Source organism: Zonotrichia leucophrys, chromosome 10, assembly GCF_028769735.1.
Source record: "Zonotrichia leucophrys gambelii isolate GWCS_2022_RI chromosome 10, RI_Zleu_2.0, whole genome shotgun sequence".
In the NCBI taxonomy this organism is placed as follows: domain Eukaryota; kingdom Metazoa; phylum Chordata; class Aves; order Passeriformes; family Passerellidae; genus Zonotrichia; species Zonotrichia leucophrys.
This window is the reverse complement of record NC_088180.1, coordinates 1641409-1657302: the sequence shown is the minus strand read 5'-3', so window position 1 is coordinate 1657302 and position 15894 is coordinate 1641409. Positions and strand designations below refer to the sequence as shown.

General features: G+C 46.2%; 3 non-coding genes across 3 annotated transcripts; all 3 read right to left on the bottom strand.

The window, feature by feature from the left end:
- Positions 1–592: 592 nt before the first annotated feature.
- Positions 593–666, bottom strand: TRNAI-AAU (transfer RNA isoleucine (anticodon AAU)). Its single transcript has one exon. It is a non-coding gene; the product is annotated as a tRNA-Ile (tRNA).
- Positions 667–752: 86 nt separating this feature from the next.
- Positions 753–824, bottom strand: TRNAM-CAU (transfer RNA methionine (anticodon CAU)). The gene has a single exon. It is a non-coding gene; the product is annotated as a tRNA-Met (tRNA).
- Positions 825–3565: 2741 nt separating this feature from the next.
- Positions 3566–3637, bottom strand: TRNAG-UCC (transfer RNA glycine (anticodon UCC)). Its single transcript has one exon. It is a non-coding gene; the product is annotated as a tRNA-Gly (tRNA).
- Positions 3638–15894: the final 12257 nt, after the last annotated feature.

Sequence of the window (15894 nt, the reverse complement as noted above, 5' to 3'; positions counted from 1 at the left end):
CTCAAGATTTTAGAAGGGTAACACAGAACGTGCAAAAAAAGGGTAACACAAAATGCCACAGACTGAGGGCTCTCAATCTCACAGAGTGACCTTGGGCAGCATCCTGACACAAGGAGGGACACCCCAAGAGTCCTTCTCTCAGGACAACTGACTCCACTGCCCTGCCTGCCCAGCAAGGCTCCATCTGTACCCCAGCTGATTCTTTCCTGTCATCAGACGGCCACAATAAACCTTGGTGGCCGAGGTGTGACCCTCAGCCCCTGCACAGCAGCAGCAGGTGCAGTGGTTAGTGCTGCACACCTGAATCCAGCCATGGCACAGCTGAGGTCACTGCCAGGTCTGAGGGCTGCTGGAGATGATGCACCTGCCATGGGCACCAGTGAAGTTTATCCTTAGCTGGAATGAACACCTGCAAAAGGAGGAGTAGGGAGAACAGGGGGAGAACCGAGAAGCTCTCTCAGACCATCCGCCAGGGCTGAGCAGCACGAGGAGGATCCCTGCTTTCCTACAGACTATTTCCCTGCACCATCATTGCCAAAAAAGGGAGAGCCGGACGGGAAGAAAAAAGATTGATGCTCAGGAAAAGCTAAGCTGGCCCGTACGGGGATCGAACCCGCGACCTTGGCGTTATTAGCACCACGCTCTAACCAACTGAGCTAACCGGCCACCTTGGGAAGATGTCTGCGCCGCCACCTGCTGGCCCGGCCATGGCTCCGCTTCCCGGGAAAACGGAACAGAAAAAAAAGCATTCCTAGCAGAGGATGGTTTCGATCCATCGACCTCTGGGTTATGGGCCCAGCACGCTTCCGCTGCGCCACTCTGCTTTCTGCTTTGACTTTTTCTCACAAGTAGATATTGTCATCTGTAATTCCACCCTGCCCTGCAACCCCAGCAGTACTGACAGCTTGTGCAGGGTGACAGGAATGCCCCGTTAGCCCCAAAACGGAGGACAATGAATATAACACACTGTGATGCCCCACTTGCTGCTAGAGCTTTCACCTCCTCCCAGGAACCACCCCTGTGGCAGCCGCTCTCTGGTCACAGAGAGCAACAGGCACAGCTTTTCCAGGCATTGTCCTGGGGAAGGCTGGGAGAAGATCAGAGAAAAGAATGAGAAACAATTCTTATCTTCACTTGCTGCACCTGTTGATGTGAACATGTGAAATGTGTTATGGAGATTTGTTTACCAAAGGGTGGGTTCTTGGTTGACCACTGGTAATGGTGTTTTACTTAAAGGGACCAAGTGGGTCAAACTGTACCAGACTGTCTGTAAGGGTGATGAGTTTCTTAATAAGTACAGTGTAATAAAGTGATTGATCAGCCTTCTGGAATCATGGAGTCAATGCTAATTATTACCCCGTCGGGGATGTCCTGCTACAACAAGTCCCCCCTGTGCTGCTGAAAGCAGAACAGAGACAAAGCCCATCTGGTATCTTCTGCTTTTTGGCTTGCCTGGTAGCAGCCACCATTCACCTGTGGTACACAACCACCCATCCATCAGATTTTGGGAAAACAGGCAAGTGTCTTATGGGGAGCATATAAGAAGGCAGGTGGGTGGATTTTTGCAGATGTTTCTCACAAATTCAGGAGCACGGTTTCCCAAACTGCAGTCAGTGGGAGATATAAATATTTTGGAGAAAAACCTAGATGAGAACATAAAGCCTGGGACGGGGGTTACTCAGCCTTGTGTCTGCCTTGGACAGCAGCACTGTGTTCACAGCAGCCCTGTGGCAGCAGGACTCAGGCACAACAAGAGGATGTGCTGTCAGCACTGTGATGTGATTCATTCTGAGGACAAGCTGAGGATGTCACCCATGTGCTTACACCTGCTCTGGTTCTAGGTTTCTATACATACAACTGGTTGTTCTAGTTTTTTCTCTTTTGTCAAAATAAAATAATGAACACCTGCAGTTCCTTTTCATATCGAGATGATTTTGGGTTTTTTTGCAATAGCTGTGAACCAGTGCACCATCATCCTCTCCTGAGCCTCCAGGGCTCCTGGCCTCTGCCTTCTCTTCAGAGGATTCCTGCAGTGTGTGGGGCGTGCATGTGCACGCCTGGGTGTGGGTGGAAGTGTTTTGATTGGCCATACAGATATATTCCCTAAAGCATCTGGCTGGCAGTTTACAGGACAAAAGTGCATAAGCTAATTAACAATTACTATTATTCAAATCTTCATGCTCTGTCTGAGCATGCAGAAATGCAGTTATGATAGCCAGAGCTGAAGTGGAATTGCACCTGGCCAGGGATGTCAAAGACAGCAAGGAGGGTTTCTGTAAGTACCCACATGACAAAAGGCACACACAGCCCACTGGTGACTGAGCTGGGAACCTGATGAGGCAAAACATGGTTGATGCACTGAATGACTCCTTTACCTTGATCTTCACTTGCAAACCAGGCCTCAGGAACCCCAGGCCCGAGAGGTCAGAGGGGCTCTGGGGTAAAGATGGTGCATCCTTGGTGAAGGAAGATCAGGTCAGGGAATAACAGACATACATAACTTATAGAATCAGAGAATTACAGAAGCATGGAGTGGTTTGGGTTGGAAGGGACCTTAAAGATTATCTAGTTCCAATCCCCCTGTCCATGAACCTGCCCATGAACCCATGAGTGCTGACAGCACAGGCTGATGTCTTTGTCAGGCCTTTTTCAATAAGTGAATGATCATGGTGACTGGGAGAGATGCCTGAGGACTAAAACAAGGCAAAAGACTCCTGTCTTTGAAAAGGGTAAGAGGCCCCAGAGAGCTACAGGCTGGTCAGCCTCACCTTGGTCCCTAGGAAAGTGAGGGAGTATCTTAGTTGCAAGCAGCCCCAATAAGAACAGCAGCCCTGCCTGTGGGTTGGTGACATTGGGTGTCTGAGATGTGCAGTCATGATTGCTAACCAGGCCATCCCAAATGAAATTCCACATGTATCACAGTCTGTATTCAAGGAAGAGTCCTACATATGAAATGACTGTGTGTTGTGAACACAGACATTGTATGTACCAGCATCCCCTCTGAAGGGGAAGGACAAAGCATTTGTCATTTGTCAAAGCTGGCACTGCAGAGATGGAAAAGGTGGAGGATGGAGAGCAATTTCACCCCAATGATACACTGAGACATTTTATATAGAACAGGCCTCCTCCCACTATCCCCCAAAGTGCAGAACTGGCCTCATGCAGTGCAGTTCATGCCTGGGTCCCCACCTGGGCACTGTCAGTCTCCATCATTACCGTGTCAGCAGCATGCTTCTCTTGCCAGGTGCAACCAGCTGCAGCAGCAGCCCTAAAATCCCTCTCACCCTGTACCAACAGAGCCATCTCAGCAGGAAAAATAAACTGCTGAAAGCAGAGTGTCCTCCTAGGCCCCGAGAGCTGATGCTGGGTAAACCTTTGTCATCACCCTTTTCTGAATCCCCGGAAAGGGTAGTGGGGGGGTGAGAAGAAACCTGTCCATCAGAACAGGTGTGTCATGGCAGGGAAAGGAGGACCAGGCAAGAAGCTGAGGTTCGTCATCCAGCGATACAGAGGCTCGAGGCGTCTGTGCTTCCATCAGGGAGCAGGTGAGAGAACAAAATTCTTCTGCGTTGGCCGGGAATCGAACCCGGGTCAACTGCTTGGAAGGCAGCTATGCTCACCACTATACCACCAACGCATCTGTGTAACCAGGTTGTGCCTGCTCCTCCAGGTCACATTCCAAACACCAGCTCAGGATCCCACACCGGCTCCTTCTGTTTCTATGTGCCCTGCTACAGGCTGCCACAAGAGATGGGTGTTTCTGTCAGTAAGGTATTGGCTGGAAAACTCAAGCTGGGGTAGACACCGACTAGAGAAGATCAGCCCCAGGAGCTGCCCAGGCTTGGGGCAGGACCCTGGACAGATCAGGATTGATCTGCAGGCACAGGCTGCACAGACCGATGGGGTGTGTCTGGGAGAGATGGATCTGGGTGTCCAGCACCAATCTCCAGCCCTCAGCAGCCAGAGAAGCAGAAAAGGGTCAGACAGTCTGCCTTGTTTCTGTGGGTGCTGGTGGTGCTTTAGGGGATGCTGGTGACAGCATCACTCCCCACACACACTGTGCCATGTAGGTGCATTTGGGGGTCCATGCCTGTGGTGGGCTAAGCACAGTCAGCTGCTCACTCCTGCTCCACCTTCTGTGAATGAGAAGCATAGAAAACAAGATGAGAATTCTTCCAGGACAAAACAAACCCTGGGACATGGCTTTGCAAATATGATTGTTGGCAAAGCAGACTCAACTTGGGGAAATTAATGTTTGGCCAATTGAAAAAGGTTTACATACTGAGTAACAAGAAAAACCCAAACAAACATTAAACACAACATTTCCTTGCTGTTTTCCAGGATCAGCTTGTCTGCTTCACTCAACATTCTAGTAACCAAAGCAGCATGGCGTTCTGAATTGTCTCTCTGCTCTTCCTGACCCTTCTCTCTTTCCTCGTGTGGATTCTCACTAGGGTCTCCCTGGTCCCAAAAGGCCCCACAGTGTCACTAGGGCCCTGGGTCCCACCAGGTTCCACAGCATCCCAGTGCTCCCCAGGCTTCTGTCAGGTTCCACAGCTTTCCCACAGTCTCCAGGGTTCCCTGAGCTTCTGTGGTGTCACAGTGCCTGAGTTCTGTGAAGTTGCACAGCATCACAAGGGTCTCCTGGGTCCCACGGGGTCACAACATACCTTGAAAAAGGTTCACAGAAGTTTGTGGATTCTGTGCAGCCCTGCTGTGTCACAATGGTCCCACCCTTCCCTAAGTCCCCCCAGTGTCCCAGTGGCCTCTTGGCTGCAGGGAAGGGTGTCTGGGATCAGCAGGGATGGGTGCACACAGTGCCATGGCCCCCTCTGTGCCCATGCCTGGCCCTGGCCCTGCCACAGCCGTGTGTGTCACACCTGCTCCAGGCCCTTGGGTGTGCAGGTGACACTGATGTCATGGCTGCTCCTGGGGTGGCTCCCTGGGGTGAGGCCAGCAGGGATTCATTACCCACATGCTGCAGTCCCTGTGCCAGTGACACTGAGCCCCAGTGCAAAGCCAGCCCTCTCTGGGAGACAGCCTGGGCCATGCCATCCCTCAAGCTCTGCAAAGCCCAGCTTGGGCAGCCTCAAAGCTGGGCAGTGTGCCCCTCACATTTCTGTCTAGAACTGACCCAGAAATGTCTGATTTGTACATGTGAGAAGGAAGGTGCACAGTCCCAGCATGCTGTGTGCACTTTAGAGGTTGCCAGGAAAAGAGGTTAATTTAGTAAAGCCTTTTGTCCTGACACTTCCTTCTCTGGTAGATACAGATGCTTCAATTAGGCAACAATGAAGGTGTTTGAAAGTGATTGCATTGTGAAAATCAGGTTTCACAGGGAAGAGGGAAGGTCAGCAAATGCTTTGTCTCCTGGCACATTTCTCAGTCTGAAATGCTTCACTTTAGTGATGGACCCTGCTGCCTTTAGAGAATGTGATGATGCTATATATATAGCTGAGAAGGCAAATGCAAATCACTGGTGTGTTTTGTTTAACTTAGAGACTGCAAAGGGAGGATGAAGCTAGCACTTTTTGTTTCCTTTGGGAATACCTGCTGGACGTTTGGAAGGGGTTTGTGATGTGCAAGAGTGAGAGGGTAAGATGGTACATGGAGCTTAAGGGAAAGAACACATCTCCACAGGGCTGGATGCAGCTCATGGGTGTGAGTTACATGTTCAGCAGCTGGAAAACATTCTAAAAATAAAATGCTGTGCTGGAATTGCCTTTTCTTTTGTAACCTATAAGCTGTGCACAGCTAAGGGTGAAACAATTCCTCTTCTTTCACTGGTACATGCAGGATCCCACTCTGTCAGACGCCAAGAGCCAGGATCCAAGGCAGAGCTCTTCCACAAACTGCTCCCACACAAATGGGGCAGGGCCACAAAAGTGCTTGGCTTTTTCCTGGGCACTGTCAGCCCTCATGGAAACAACCACACGATGGTGGTGTCGACTCACAAAAGAAGGAAATGCACAGAGCCCAGCTGGAAACCACCCCGAGCACAGAGCCAAGAAACAAACGTCTCTCAAATCATCCACATCAGGACAAAAAGGCTTCACTGATCTTCCACTTCAAAGTGCAAACCCTTCTCTGCACCACATTTAAAAGGCAACACAAACTCCTCTGCCCTAACAAATCTTTTCACTCTCACAGAGTGTGGCCACAAGCTTGAAAACATCTGTCAAAGCCAGAGCTCACAAAGAAGTCAGCTGAGAAAGCTCTTGCTGCCTACAGCTTCAGCTGCACCCATCAAACTTCCAGCACACACCCTGCTATCAGCACTTCCCTTCCCAGCTCTGGGTACCACCTTGAGCCTTCAGACTCAGAGTCAGGAATAAATGGACTGCTCACACACTAAAACTACCAGGACAGAAAGCTCAGCAGTTTGGTGTTTCCATTCCCACTTGACAGCTCAACAGCTCTAACCCAGAGAGCTGCCTGTTGGGAAAGGCCTTTATGCTCAGTGAGAGTACCCAGTGTGTGCATCAGAACCTGCTTGCTTTGCCAAAGAGAGGAACTACAAGCCCATCTCAAAAGAAATGGCATCCCCTCCCCCAAAACACAAAACACCTGAGGACTGACCCCATACAAAAGGTGACAGAACACCATCACTGGGCATTACTTGCCCAGGGCACGAGATCAGTGCACACCAAGCCTCAGTGTAGCTGCTTCCCTTGTTTGAAAGATGTGTGCCAGGAGAATTTCAAGAAGGCCACCTCTGAGATGTGGATAGCTCATGCCAAATTGAATCTATCAGGAGATCACCTTCCAAAGATGGATACCAACCCCATCACTGGACAAACTGAGGCAAACACCAAATATGCCAGGACAGAAAGTGGTTACTATTGAATTCACAGGCAGCCTCAACAAGGGGAGAGAATGATGCATCTGACTCCACATTAAAAGAAGGCTAATTAATTACTTTAGTATACTATTATTCTATACTATATTCCACTCTATTACATTACATCTAAACTGAATCTGCCAAGCATTCAACTCTACACTCTTCTGCACAGAATCTCATGGCTGTCAGCCCACAGTCCCAACACACACACACTCACCTGGCCCTGATAGGCCAAGGAAACAAAACCCCATCACTGTGGGTAAACAATCTCCATATTGCATTCTACTTTGGCACAACACAGGCACAGCAAATGTTAAGAATTGTGGGGTTTTTTCTCTGATGTTCAGAGAAATGTGAAACCCAGAAATATTCTTGGGAAGATGTGCCTTGCTTTTCTCTGTGAAGAGAAATGTGGCTACAGGTTACCTGCCTGGACCTCCACTAGGCAGCTCCTTATCAGCTTCTTATCTGCACCTCCAACAGTGGGGATGTGTGTTTTTCCTTCCCATGAAAACACATTCTCATTCAGGAACTAGCCAAGCAAAGGTTGCACAACACTTCCAGTAATGCAAGGCCCAACATTTGCTCCTACACAGAAGGGGCCAGTGCACAGTTAAAGCCAGGGTGGGGTCCTGGAAAAAGAGATGATGATCCTGAGATACCTCAAAGAATCCCTTGGGAAATTGTTGAGGTAGTTTGGCAGAGGTAATGAAGGGCAATCCATGCCCAGGAGGTTGGGCATTACTGGATTTGTGGCCAACATGCCCATCACAGGTTACCTCCAACCTGGTTGTGTAGGGTGTATTGGACTGTTGTTCTTTCTGCTGTCACAATTCAGGGAAATCAGTCAGGAATCAAGATATATGATGGTCTAATCAGAGAAAAGCAGTCAATTGATGCAGCCCTGGCTGGAAGGAGCACCTAGAAGAGGGGAAAAGATGAATGGCCACATGAGTAAATTATACATCATCATGGAGCAGCCACATGGAGTCCTACTGAATTATTATCAGGTGCCAGAGAACCCATTTATAATTTAAAGCAGATAATTAGGTTACAAGCTGTCCTTGAAATAATTACCAACCAGTCACTACAGCCCTTCACCATTTTGCTGACCAATCCACTCAGATGAGGAATGCAATATTTCAATGGCAGTAGATTATCTATTAGCAGAAGAAGGGGGAGCGTGTGGCAAAGTAAATTAAGTGCCATTTGCAAATAGATGACCATAGAAAAGTGGTAAAGCAAACAGCAAAGGGAATAAGAAAGTTAGCTCATGTACCAGTCCAAACATGGAAAGGATGGAAATGGGACACATTTTCGTGGTGGGTTAAAGGAATACCTTTTTTTTCCTCTTATGTGCTGTAGCAACTCTCATCTTTTACCATGCATGATCCCTTGCTTAGTGCAACTTATTCAGTATGTGATCAAAGGGATGCAGGTAGTAGCCATGCCTACAGATCCAGAAATCCAGAAATGGCTACAAAAGGACAGAAAATGGTGTTACTGCAAATAATTGCAAAACCAAAAAGGCCCCAGGAACAGCAAGTGAAGTCAGTGATAAATAAGGTTTGTAAAGACAATTATTGAGGAAAATTAGAAGAGGAGGGATTGAAAGCAATGAGAAGGAGGTGTCTTTACAAACAAACTGTGGTAGATAAGCCCAGATACAGAGAGGTGAAAGAAGCAATGGGAGAACCATAAATTCCATAGGAATTCCAATCATTGACACACACTGTTACTCACTTAAGACTGTGCAAAATCTCTGGGTTCAGAGAAAAAGAACAGAGACACAAGGAAGAAGAAAAATGGGGTTTGGAGGGGGTTATACATTAGAAGGAGGTTTTAGGTATTAGGCTTTTTGGGGAGTCTGTACCTCTCATGTACCTCAGCCAGTGGGGAAAGAGAGTGGGAAAATGTGGCCAGAAAATCAGGACTAAAAGGAGGCTGTGTGCCCTAAAAATTATGAAAGAGCCCATGGGGAATGCCCCATGACCTCTTCACATCACTGATTCACATTAGCTGCAGATACTTAAAGACTCTCAAACAATTCTGCATTTAAAATGTGCATTTTTGTCAACTCTGGTCTCATTGTTAGACCAGTAAAACATGTAATAGAATGTAAAACTGAAAGTTGATGACAATTTAAAAGATCAGAACTTTAAAATTGTGTACATTTTCATGAATATATTAGTTTGATTAACTCAAAACATCTATATTGCATAGTCTCAGGAAAAAAAACACAATAGTTTCAAAAAAATCCAAAAATACTCAGAAGACCAGTAGTTTTCTTTTGAAAACACAACCAACCACTGTTACTAAAAATAATGTCAGATAGTTTCTGATTCAAGAGAAGTGAAATGGCACCATCTAGTGACTCACACATGAGAAACCAGAAAAGTTGTCACTTCTTTTACTTCCTCTCAACACCATGCAGTCAAGTTCGGCAACATTACCAAAAGTAAATGTAAAAATAAGCATGAATGCCAGAACACCTACTGTGGAACAAGGAATTGAAAGTCAAGTGTTGTACTCAAGGATTATTTTTCTACCAAACTAGATACCTGTGGTCTTTAGTAGGTTGAAACATTTTGGAAGAACACACAATATAAATTTAATAGTTACATACTATTGACCCAAGTATCTTCCCAGTAGCAACAAATGGTTTTTAAGCAGTGGCAACAATAGCTTATTAAAAAGGCTTCTATCAGTTAGTAACACACACAGCTGTCAAAACTCATGAATAAAAATTGGATGCATCTCATTTTTCACTGATAAATTCAAATAGCAGCCCCTTCTCTTCAATTGATAATCACACCTCATATTTGCACAGGCACCATGATCCTGTGCATTTATGTTCACTTTTCCAGCAGATTGCCTAAAGGCTGCCAGCACAGAACACTTCTAAGCTGCTTTACTCAACTTACCTGCTTCTGTACAGATTGCATAGGTCTTATAAAATATCCCAGGAATTCATCCACTAGAAAAATTTAGACAAAAGCAAAATATTTATTAGGTTTTATATTATTATTCCTCTATGATTTTGTTGAAGGGGTATACTGAACAAAACTTTAGTAACCTTTTTCTCAAACCGCGGTCATGTGCCCTCTGCAGGACTGTCGAGGAGAGCTTTTCCTATCGGAATTGCTGCACAAAAACTGAAAGAGCGAAAGAGGTGGCGCAGGGAATTTTCACCAGTTTCCTCTTTTGTTCTTTGCTTTCCATGTGTATTTAATAAATAACAAGGAACAGCTCTCCAGCAAACCACACCACTCTAAATTCTTAGGGTGTCTTACCCTAAAAAAGAGGGGCACGTTGAAATGATACCCTCAGAGAGAAGTAAAATATAAACTTCCTTTTAAATTCTCTTGCTTTCCAAAAGGTGACCCTCCCTATGAGAGAAAGTTCAAGGGTTAAGGAATAGAGTTACGTTTTTAAATGACGATTCCTAAGTTCTCTATTATCGCGGAGGAGAGGCCGGGGCGGGCGGGAGGCGCCTTCGCCATCTCGGAGCCGTCCCCGTCCCCATCCCCATCCCCGAGTCCGTGCGGCCCCCGCGCTCTCTGCCCCGACCGGGGCCGCCTCCCTCCCGCCCTGCCTGCCCCGAGGGCCGCCGGCACCGACCGCAGCCCTGCCCGCCCCACGGTGCCAGGGGGCGCGGGCGGCCCGGGGGCTGCGCTGGTTCCCTCAGAGGGGCGAGAAGGGGCCTCACCGCCGGTCCCCTCAGGGCACGGGAACCTCACCGCCGGTCCCCTCAGGGGATGGGCAGAGGGGCTTCACCACCGGTCCACTCACGGGATGGGCATTGGGCCTCACGCCGGTCCCCTCAGAGCACGGGAGCGTCACCGCCGGTCCCCTCAGGGGATGGGCAGAGGGGCTTCACCACCGGTCCACTCACGGGATGGGCATTGGGGCCTCACCGCCGGTCTCCTCAGGGGATGGGCAGGGCGGCCTCACCGCCGGTCTCCTCAGGTCACGGGAGCCTCACCGCCGGTTCCCTCACCGGGATGGGCACAGAGGCCTCACCGCCCGTCCGCTCAGGGGATGGGCATGGGGGCCTCACCGCCGTTCCCCTCACGGGATGGGCACGAGGGCCTCACCGCCGGTCTCCTCAGGGCACGGGGGTCTCACCGCTGAGACACGGCAGGGCGGCCTCACCGCCGGTCCCCTCACGGGATGGGCACGGGGGCCTCACCGCCGGTCTCCCCACCGGGATGAGCAGGGCGGCCTCACCGGCGGTCTCACCGCTGAGACACGGCAGGGCAGCCTCACCGCTGATACCCTGACCGGGACACGGCAGGGGTGGCCTCACCGCCGGTCCCCTCAGCGAGACAAGCAGCGAGGCCTCGCCGCCAGTGCCCTCAGCGAGGCGGGCCGGGGTCTCGCCGCTGATCCCCTCACCGGGACAGGCAGCGAGGCCTCACCGCCGTTCCCCTCAGCGAGTCGGGCCCGGGTCTCGCCCCATCCCCTCAGCGAGGCGGGCCGGGGTCTCGCCGCTCCTAGGCGGGAGCCGAGGAAGGGGAAGGGCTCCGGCCCCGCCTCGTGCAGCGCTGGGCTTCTCCCTGCCCTCCCTGAAGCGAACGAAGGCCGGGTAATGCAGCCCTGTCTGCCTAAATGGCAGAACTCATTTAATTAATCAAGACCTCGTTTTAAAGGACGGTCCCTCCTCACGGCTGGCCCAAGGAGCTGCTCAGCCATTTCCTAATTTCATGTACATCTACCAGTGCTGTTCTGGAAAATGACATATAAACAGTACATAAGACACGTGTGGTTGCCTTTTGCCTGTGTTTTATTGGTTCAGTGCACAAGTGTGAGGGTTACAAAGTCATTGCAGTTTGGGTGAGGAAGCTCAGAAGAAGCATTCGGCAGCATTAAGACAGGGACAGGAGTTGATCAGCCTTGTTGAAGAAATTCTGTCCTTCATCTACAATACAGACCAGAGCTAGTTAGTTCCTATGTTGCCTGGAGGGGAAAAAAAAGAAAGAAAAAAAAAGAGAAAAAATAAGTAAAAGTAGCAGTACGGATTTGCAAACAGCATAGAAATAAATTAAACATTTGCCTTTTCTTAAAAAAAGTTCTATAATTTGTACTTCACTTGCAGTGAGTTGGACAAGTGGAGTCTGCACTGCACTTTCCCCTGCATACAGAAACGAGCCTGTGGGTGAGGCAGCACTGACAGAGGATGCAGCAGAGAAGGGCGTCAGCCCTGGCCCTGCCAGCCCTGTCCCACAGGAAGTGTCTCAGGAGCATCCTCATCCCCTCGTGCTGTTCCACAAAAGTGTCAAACCACGGCAGAAAGGTCAGGGAGCACAATGGCAGCATTTCCCTGAGTGGAAGCAGGCCCAGGGATGTGAGAGCCCAGTGCCAACAGCAGGCCCTGGCACACACAGCTGTGTCACCCACCCCTCTGGACGGGTGGCAGAGGCAGGCAAGGTCCCAGCTGCAGTGAGGCACCTCAGCCACCTGCTCAAGGAAGATATTTAGGATTAACTAAGGTAAAATTCTCAGGACTTAGTGGATATTCACAGAGTTCTTGGTCGCTCTGAAGGCAGTACAGTGTATTCAGTAGTGCAGTTTAAGTTACACACACTTTCCATAATTCATTAAACCTGTTAATTCCTCAGATGAGGAAAATGCTCATACCCTGCTCATAACTTACAACTTTATTTCCCAGACTGAACTAACAATAAGTACCAGCTATGTGCACAGAACTCGTGCAGCTTTTCTTCACACCAGCAGCTTCTTGCTGATGTGCTTTGCTGAAGCCAGTAAAAAATTTTTGAAGCAGCTACAACACATACAAGAGCACAACTTTTCAGTATGTTTGGCATTCCATGCCATGCCCTTTCTTTAAATCTCCAGATGGCGAGATAAAAGCTTCATTTATGTATCTCATCTCTTGGAGATTAGAATCTTTCTAAAGAAAAAATATTATGAAATCTTTTTATATTGATTACTTTGGTATAGTTCAAGAATTCTTAAGAGACACTGGTCAGCCAAGTCGGAAAAAGAATAATTTATGAAAAAGGCAATTTACCACATTATAAAAAGTGGATCCATTCCACATGTGTGATCTACAAGTGGGCACTATTTGTACCATAAGTGCTAGTCTGCAACCAAAAATAGCTCCAGACAGAAGCTGTAATAAATCATCATTTTTCTGTAGTGTAGGTATGTCTGCTATTTCCTTTTAACAAATGCAGAATGCAAATGTACTTAAAGTGTCACTGACCACTGTGAGGACTTAAGGACTGCTGAGCATCTAAACCCAATTCAGATCTAGGGGATATGTAAGATAATGCTTAAACACACAGAAAACACATTTCAGAAATTATCTGTCATCCCTGAGTTTCCCACTTACTTCTTAGGATGTCTCAACTATTAACTTTCTTGGGAAGATAAAACCCTTCTTTCCTCAGGTTTGCTAATTTTTGTACCACTTGTAAGCTACTGCCAAATCACAATAATTTGGAAGGCAGAAACTATTGCTAATATAACAGCTAACAAGAATTTGCCAAATCCCTCAATTTGGGATTTGTTCCTCAATTGAAGGACACTGGACAAACAATATTTGCTATATTGATGCAATGTTTGTGCTCCAGCTTATTTCAGTCATACCTTTCAAATAATGCTGATTTAAAACAATAACCAAAAAAAGGAGAATGTTAACAGTTTAAGTCAGTAGATAATTCTTAATCAAATTGGAAATTGTGTCTCATGTTACCTTTGCAGGCATTGTTTAGAAGTCACTTTAAAAGGGCATTTCATGACACTAAATGTCTGGAAAAATGGTTTCCTAGGAAACTGAAGGTCATCAAACTAATATACTCAGATTTAAGCAATCACTACAGAAATAAAGGATTTTTCTAGACTGCTCTAAAGAACAGTGAAGTTTAGGAACAAGCAAAGACAGGCAAAAACCCTTGTGGTTCACCACTAGTTAAACTAAACTTTACATATACAACCCAGCAGGACACCTTTCCACAACAATTGTATCAGAAGTAGAGTGGAAATGCCAACTGTATAAAAACTACATGGAATATTTCATACAAAATACTCCAAAATACTTTTCATTATGTAACTTTTATTTGAGACACACATTGTAAAAAAGTTCACATGAAATAATAAAACTATTGGACTATGAAGGTTTTCTTAGGAGCTGGGTTTGGTTTTTTTTATCTATATACATCAATACACATTTAATGATTAGGTTTACAAGTTAACCACATGACAAGTTCACTTTTATCTGCAGGAGCTTTTCACATTACACCTTTATACCAGAGGTAAAATGTGCTTAAACACACACAGCAGAACACTTCTATTTCAAAATTAAGCATTTTCTCAAGGACTATACTTTTTATTCTGAATTTAGTAGCTATATAGCATTAAAATAATGGTAATTGAAGTTTTATTTGCAAAAATGTTCGTAAGGCCATAGGAATGCACTGAAATAGTTATATTCACCAGAAACAAGAAAAATCAATGTAAATCCTGCTTTTTTGGAAGAAAGAAATACAAGTTTTATTTGTAAGAGTGAGAATGGTATAAGCAGTTCAATGAACAGAGGAGAAAAAAGACCTATTATTACCTACAGACCAATCCTTAGCAAGTTTAACATTGCAAAAATTCTGTTACATTAACAGGTAACCCAACAACAGATGCATTTTCACAAATAACACATTTATGCATTTTACATATTATTGATGGACTTTCAAATCATTATGCTTTCACAATATTTTAATGTGATATGTACATTCAAGACTTCTTTATTCACTTGTGAAAATGATCCATGTAATTCTCTTAACTTCAGCAGACTAGTAGGAGAAAGTCACAATGGGAAATATTTTCTGTGAAAAGAGCTACAGGTCTGAAAAGTCAATCAGCATTTTTGAGACTGTCCCCCAAAGAGAAAAGTGAGCTGCATTAAGTTTCATGAGTGGTTTAAGCTTTAGCAATATTAGAACTCCCAGATAAGTCAATAACACATTCTATATACACTCAACAAAAAATTCTTGTGCATGTTTTGCTGAGCACAGACTGAAAGCTAAAATTGCAAAGCACTGAGACCAGCTTGTTTTTCATTTGGCTTTTTTTTTTAAAAACCATTTAGAAAAACATAGGTCAAGATATAGTGCACAGGCATGGGGCTGAGGGAAAGTTCTCCTAAAACTCCAAAGCATAGGCAGCATTTTTGTTTTATTGAAATCCACCAAAAAAATGTCTGCTTTCCTGAAAGGTTAATGGCAATTTCTGGAAGAAAACAGAAATACATTTGCTGCTAAGTGAATAGTAAGTATATGACTTTCATTCTAATGGGCATTAGAGTACTAACTAGTTGACTGAGGTATAGTTAAGAGTCCTTCAAAACTTAAGATTATATAGTCTTGAGCAAAGTAACAACAGAGACTGCACAAAACAATCATAGTGATATTAGAAAAGCCTGTAATAGCCAGCATCTGATGCCTAGGCAGGACATACCATCATCATCACCCGCTTGTCTAGAGGAAACCAGAGCTAAAATATCCCAGTAAAACATACAGCTGATTTGCATGCTAAGATACAGCACATTTTCCCACGTCTGACAGGGCAGACTGTACACAGAAAGGTCTCTACTGACCAAAAGTTAGCACACTGATAAAGTGCAGCCACTCAGCCATTTAATACTGCTGGAGAAGTGGGGTGGGGGCAAAGACATAAAGAAAGAAATCTGCATTTTACCTTATCCATAAGATCACATGAAATTAGAATTCTTCAGTTTCAGCAGATGACAACAAAATTGCATTAAATTCTTCTACAAATAGAAAAAGATGAACTGTACACGAACAATAAGCAAAGGGAAATATTTACTGCAGTACTTTCTCATGCATAAAGTGAATTTCCTATGGTCTTACCTCACATTTATGTACAGTTTAGCACAGCTAAATGTAAGAAAATAGCAAGTTCTTTTCTCCCTCCCACCCTCCCCCGTACAGAGCAGATACCCCAATTCGCTGCTGCTTCAAGAAGCACTTCATAGACTCTACTACTTACAGGCTCTTTCAAAGGGAAGTTCATGG